A 7,030-nucleotide genomic window follows, 5' to 3' on the forward strand; every position below is an offset into this window, starting at 1 on the left:
TAGATACATAAATTTTTCCTTGTCGACGCCAAATATAGTCTCCAGATTTCAACTTTTTTGTGGTTACGCATTTTGGGTTGCCTTTACGGTTACTGCGTAGTGTTCCTGTTGTATGTGTTTTTCGATGTAGAAGTTCTTTAGAAAGACTTATACTATTATAATAATTATCCATAAAAAATGTATGTCCTTTATCAAGAAATGCTTCCAAAATACGAAAAACTAAACTATTTATTTTTGATGTAGAACCGACTTGAATTTCTTCTCTTTTTCCTTTATACATCTCCATATTTAGAACAAATCCGTCGGGTGTACAGAGCTCGAAAAACTTTATACCATACCTTGCTTTTTTAAGTCTCATGTATTGTCTAAATAAAAGGCGACCACGGTGTAATAAAAGCGATTCATCAAGTGATAGACATTCGTATGGAATATATGCAAGTTGAAAATTATTTATAAGTTTTTTAAAAATTGGTTCAATTTTTTTTATTGGATCATATTTTGTACTATTTACTTTTTCTGAGTCATTATATTCGACACTAAAACATCTCAAAATCTGTTCAAAGCGTCTACCCGACATAGTTCTCGATATGATAGGATGATAATAGAGCGGATTGTAAGAGAACATATCTCTGATTACAGAAAATTTCACGGATCCAGAAAGCAAACAAATGGCCAAAAATTTATATATTTCCTCCGCATCAACTTTTTTAAACTCAGCTGCACGACAGTGTTTTTTATGTGGACGAATTTGTGAAGTTAATTTTACACCATAATTATTTGTCGAGGATACCACCATATCAGTTATTTCACGTGTCCATAACATTTCGAATATCTGTAAAGGATTTTCTTTTGCGGAATCAGGTATATTTAGTTTGATTCCTGACATACTATTGTCAAATTGGAAGTCTGGTATATCTTCCCAATTCTCGTACCATTGATCATCATCATCATTGTTATTAGCATTATTATAATCATCATTATCACTTGAACTTACCTCAAACGATTCATTACTTGTGTCACTTTCAGTATTTGTAAAAGTATGAGACGGCCCTGCTCTTGGTGATGAATCTTGTCTCGTACTTGGTAACGAAAAATCTGGGTCAACATCTGAATCATCTTGATCAGAAAAATCAGACGAATCAAACGACTCATCTAAATATTTGCGCACTTTATCGATATTATTACGTGACATATTCAGACACCTATTACGTACGATGTTTATAATCGAACTGAATATTTATACGGACAACAATGCATTTCTATCGGTTATGGTTCGATTATATGGTGTAGACATTTATATATTGTGTTGTATCATTATAAAGCAATAATGATATAGCTAAATTATAAATAATAATAATGATATCGAATATAAGGTTCATGGAAATACCAAAAAAAAAAAACGTTAAATAAAGCTAAAAATAACACATATATAATACAGTGCCCAATGCTCTGAAGTATTGCAGTGGGACAGTAAAACATGCTCTTTCATATGAAACTATTGAAATTATTACTGCTATACCAGTACTGTGTTAATTTTAATGGTTTATATTCTACTGCTATAACAGTAGTGATATATGTACATCAACTTTTGAAATTACTGCTATAGCAGTAGCTGTCCACGAATGTGTTAATTAGCGATCGTACGTATACGCGTGACGTCACTGGTGCGCACGGATTTGTGCCGCCGTATTATTTTACACAGTAGATATTTATATGATGCATTAAAATATACAAAATATTAGACTGAATTAATTTCTGTAACGATATAATATCATTATCATTTATTATTATTGACATTAAAAGTTATTTATATCGTATTAGATAATTCCATTTTAATAACATGAATAACAAACTAGGATCTATAGGATATTATTAATTGTCATTTGTCATTCACAGTTGTTTTTAGTTGCTATTAAATTATAATTAGAGGCTAGAGGTAAGTTATTTAAATTAATTATTTTTAGTATAACATAACTTAACTATAATAAATAAAATAGTTTTGAATGCTCATTTATGATTTAAAATACTATAGCATTTAAATAAATATAATTAATAACTATATAAACCATCGATTAAAAAATAAAAGTACCTATTATAATATTGTTAGGAACCCTTGCATACACACTTTAGATTAGTAAGCATATAAGCATATTATACAATAATATAGTAGTGTAAGCAATATGTGTATTTTTTTTTGCAAGCGACTGCATCGCCAAAACAAGAACGTAGAATAAGCAAGAGTTAGTAGTGAATAAGTAGCCGATTCGCATAATACTGTGTTGTTAAAATATTCTTATAATAAAATTATTAATAAAATAATTTCTTAAAGTTAAACAGATTTTGTGTAGTGTTTTGAATACAACCCGTAAGTGAACGAACTCTTTTACAACATACATATACCTTTTGGCCTTTACCGAAAGAGTATATAACAATATAATACAAATTTAGTATTAGATATTTATTCATTATTTTAAATAACTAAATATACTATAGTACCTATTAGTATATTATATGTGATTATAGACGTACTTACATAATCATAATGTAGGTTTTTATGAATAATAAAAAATAATAAAGTATAAAATGAATACTGAGTTACACTAATCTTATTCAAACTTATTTATTACAATTAATTTAGAGTTCAAATTTATTCAAGTTTCTTATTTGCTGTAGTTTTATTTGAAACCTACGTATATTCCATTATTTTCAGGGTACTTATTTCGAATAGCTTGTACAACACATGCTGGAATACATACACGATTTCCTATAAAATTAAGTATTAACGATACAATTAATAATAAATATAGATAAATTACCTTTTCCTATTGCAGTCCATGAATTTATCCAACGCGTAAATTGTTTGTAACATATAAATCTCCAAGTTTTGTTTTCCGGATTTAATGTTGAAAGCATTTTTTTTTCGTTTTACATCATTAGTTTTCAAAATCATTTGTTGCCTAGTAATGTTCAAAACTTCTTCGTCCATAATAATTTTTTTATAAGATGATAATTCTGTCACGCATTTAATATTAGAATGCAATTTCGATATATTTTCGAACTCAAAACAACAAATACATTCTTAGTCAGTTTGCAAAATAGGACACTTTTTACACAAACACCAATTACTTGGGTGTAGTGCTGTTCTTCCCACATAGTTTATTGTTTGTATTGGATTTACTTGTAGTGCTTCATAAATTCTGTTATCGATATCTTCCACAGTAGGTTCAAAACAGAAAGGTTTTAAACTCATTTTTTAAACACAAATTACACAACACAAAATATTAATATGATATTGCATACAAAAATAAGTCGCTTATGTACGTTGCGTCGTTGCGTCTATCGCTCTGTCGTTCAACACAACTAATAATAAATGCTGGTTTTAAAATTTTCAATGAAACTACGTGTTTATATTAACCAAATTGATAACCATTTTATTTAGACTCATATTATTATTTTTAGAAAACTTGATACAACTAAAATAATACAACAAAAACGATGTATATCATGTATACCAATAGTTCAATAACTCGTTAGTTAAATAAATTATTTTTTATTTAGATCGTTTATAACAATGCCGATTTGTTCAGCGTATGGATGTTCAGAAAGCGATAGAAGTAAAACCAGCCTACACTTTTATTGATTTCCAACCCGTGAAAAATCTCCTAGTAGATATAAAGTTTGGGTTGAATTTTGCAACGAAAATATTTCACTCCTACAAGAAATTCACGATTATGTTCAAAACATTTTAAATTTGAAGATTTTAATCAATCGGATATCATGAAAAATAAACTGATGCCAGATTTAAAAGTTAGAATAAATTTAAATCCCAACGTTGTCCCTACTATTAGAAGTAGTACAACAGATAATACATTGACACTTAGTGAACGTAATAAAAGGGCAGATCGTAGAGAATTTAGTCAGTTCACATCAGAATTATTAACTACAAGTACTCCGAAAAAAGTAAAAGTAATTCAAAGCAACGCGGATTTCAGTTTAGAACCCAATGACTGTAGTTTCAATCAGAATTTTCTGAAGAACGAATCAATCGCAATGATATAGGTGTACAGTGTGATATAGGGCTAGAAACTTATCAAAAAGTAGAAAAGAACGATAATTTGTCATTTGATATACCGTCCGAATCCGAAGATGAAAGTTCTAATTCTGAGATTGACTCTGATGATGATAGCCAATATGAATATAATCGACATTACAAAAACAATTTATCTATGCAAAATGATTTTGATGATAATCGTTGTTTCATTGTATTTTGGGAAAATTTATCCCAACTTTTCGAATATTGTCGTCAATGTGGTAGTATGTTTTGTTCTCGACAACATTTTACACAAAGTGCACTGGTCTCAATTATAACTATATGTGAACAGGGCCATAAATTGCAATGGTGTTCGCAGCCAAAAACAGGTAAGAGACCAGAAGGAAACATTTTGATTACTGCGGCTTTAGTACTATCTGGTATTCTATTTTCTCAATTTAAAGTATTTTGCTCCGCATTAAAACTTTCAATTTTTACTCGTCCAGTTTATGACAAAATTATAAATAAATAATTATTTCCTGTAATATGCCGCCAATGGGAAGAACACAGAAAAAAAAACATCGACGCTTTAAAGTTATCATCAATTTGGCTAGCTGGGGATGGCCAATATGACTCACCGGGTTTTTGTGCTAAGTACTGTACTTATTCAGTTATGGATATCAACACGGGAAAAATCATAGATTTTAAATTAGTTCAAAAGGGCCAATTTAAAGGGGATTTAGAAAGGCAAGCCTGTGAACAATTACTAATGGATTTAACTAATAGTAGTAATTGTAAAATCGAGTTGTTTTTAACAGATAGACATAAAGGTATACGTGCATTTATCCGTACACAGCATCCAAATATTAAACATGAATTCGATATTTGGCATTTAAGTAAGAGTTTAATGAAAAGATTAAAACCACTCGAAAAGAAATATCCTGATGCTTTTTTATGGAAATCGTCAATTAACAATCATCTTTGGTGGTCAGCACAGACATGTGAAGGAGATGAAGAAAAACTTATTAATAAATTTACATCTATATTAAAACACATATCAAATGAGCATGAGTGGGAAGATAATGGTGTAAAAAAGAGATGTGAGCATGAAAAATTAAATGAAAATTAAATACGAAATAAACTGTGGATAAACCCAGAAAGCGAATCATATTACGCTTTGAAAAAAATTATCATGGCAAAAGACTTTTTAAAGGATTTGACATATGCTACTCATTTTGTACATACTGGTAGATTAGAGTCGTATCACAAATTACGATTAAAATATATGCCAAAACGTATTCACTTAAAATACAAAGGTATGTATATGAGAAGTATCATTGCTATACTAGATCATAATAACAATGTAAATAAAAAGGAAGTCGGAGAGAAAATAGTATTTTCCAAACCAGCCAGTAGATATGTCATAAAAAAAAAAATATGAATTAAATAAAACTGATGAGTGGCGCAAAAATATTATGCAAGAAGTCCATGTTCATATGAAAGAAAATAATTCAACAATATCAGAAAAAGCATTTTTAAATAATTTAATTGTTGAAATATAGTACACCATTTTAAATTTATACTATTCTGTCTATACTAAAATGTAAACTGTAAAACTCAAATACTCATTGTAATAATGCATTAATATATTTCAATAAATGTTAACTTAATACTTAATATTTTCTTCGATATTTTAGGAGTAGTAGTTTTCATTTTAAATAAGTGTTTATAAAACGCCATGTAAAATACCGCTTGAAATAATGCGGCGGCACAAATCCGTGCGCACCAGTGACGTCACGCGTATACGTACGATCGCTAATTAACACAGGAGTGATCGGATAATTTTTTTGAAAAGACGAACAATTTAGTTTTCATTTCTAATATTAAATAAACGTATAAAAAAAAAAATCATTTTTTTTTTTTTGTTTCATGGTCCGTTAAAGTATTAAACCAGTTATTTTATAATTTAACGTAACATTCTAGTTAAAGTGTTTACATTCAAATTATATAAATATATCTTGAAAACGCATAAAATAACTAGTTATATTATAGAATTACAGATAATGAATCGTTAAAGTGTTTACATTTTAAATTCATAACTAGTTAAAGTTGATAAACGAATATTATTAATATTAATTGATATTATAAATTATTCTAAAAAATTCTAATAAATCATAAAAATAAATAAACATTAAAAAAATATTTTATACAAGATTGGTTTTGGATCTATCTTAGTCATGTTTACATTTTTTTTTTTTTTTATTATATTACGTTACAGTGAATAACAATTATATTATCTACACTATTTGTCAAAATTAGTACACGATTGATTTTGGTTGCACAAAACACCATTTTTACGGCATATACATCGATTAGTAGTGCATTTAGTGATACAAGTACATTTTAAAAAAACCTTGTCCATTTCCAATTGATTGTTCTGTAGCTGCAGATCGTAGAGAAATTTTTTTTTCTTGAGGAATATCGCTTAATGTTAAAAGGTTTTCGGAACACGTAGTGAATTGGGAACGTGTATATAGCTGTTTTAAAATACCTATAATTTTAAAAATTAAGGTACATATTATTTAAATGTATAAATTTAAAAAATGTAATAAATCTTATACATACCACTTTTACATCCAAGTTGATAGAACCGTCTTCAGTAATTTTGAGAACCACAGCAATTACCGATCGAGAATTCGTTTAATTCCAGAATGATAGGCTTTATTTTTCATAAATTGAACGAATCTGAGTCCTTCACTCCATTTATTGGTGTATTATCTTGCATCCAAGTTGTCAATGTATTTTCAATATCTTGGTTGGCTCGTTCAACACTGCCCTGCGACTGACTTTGTCGTAGTTTCCCATGAACGATATTTAAATCAAGCTATATCTCACGCAATGAATTAATTTGTTCATTACAAAATTCCCTGCCATTGTCAGATTGAAGAGAAGCGGGTGCACCAAATAAACAAAAAATATCTAATAACACACATGCGAATT

The 7,030-nt window shown here is 28.7% G+C and overlaps 2 pseudogenes; both read right to left on the reverse strand.

Moving 5' to 3' along the window:
* Window positions 1–2,660: 2,660 nt before the first annotated feature.
* LOC112594839 lies at window positions 2,661–3,250 on the reverse strand (annotated as a pseudogene).
* Window positions 3,251–6,332: 3,082 nt separating this feature from the next.
* On the reverse strand, window positions 6,333–6,715 carry LOC112594836 (annotated as a pseudogene).
* Window positions 6,716–7,030: the final 315 nt, after the last annotated feature.

The sequence above is a fragment of the Melanaphis sacchari genome, unplaced genomic scaffold (assembly GCF_002803265.2).
Source record: "Melanaphis sacchari strain LSU unplaced genomic scaffold, SCAv2.0 Contig240_pilon_pilon, whole genome shotgun sequence".
Lineage (NCBI taxonomy): Eukaryota > Metazoa > Arthropoda > Insecta > Hemiptera > Aphididae > Melanaphis > Melanaphis sacchari.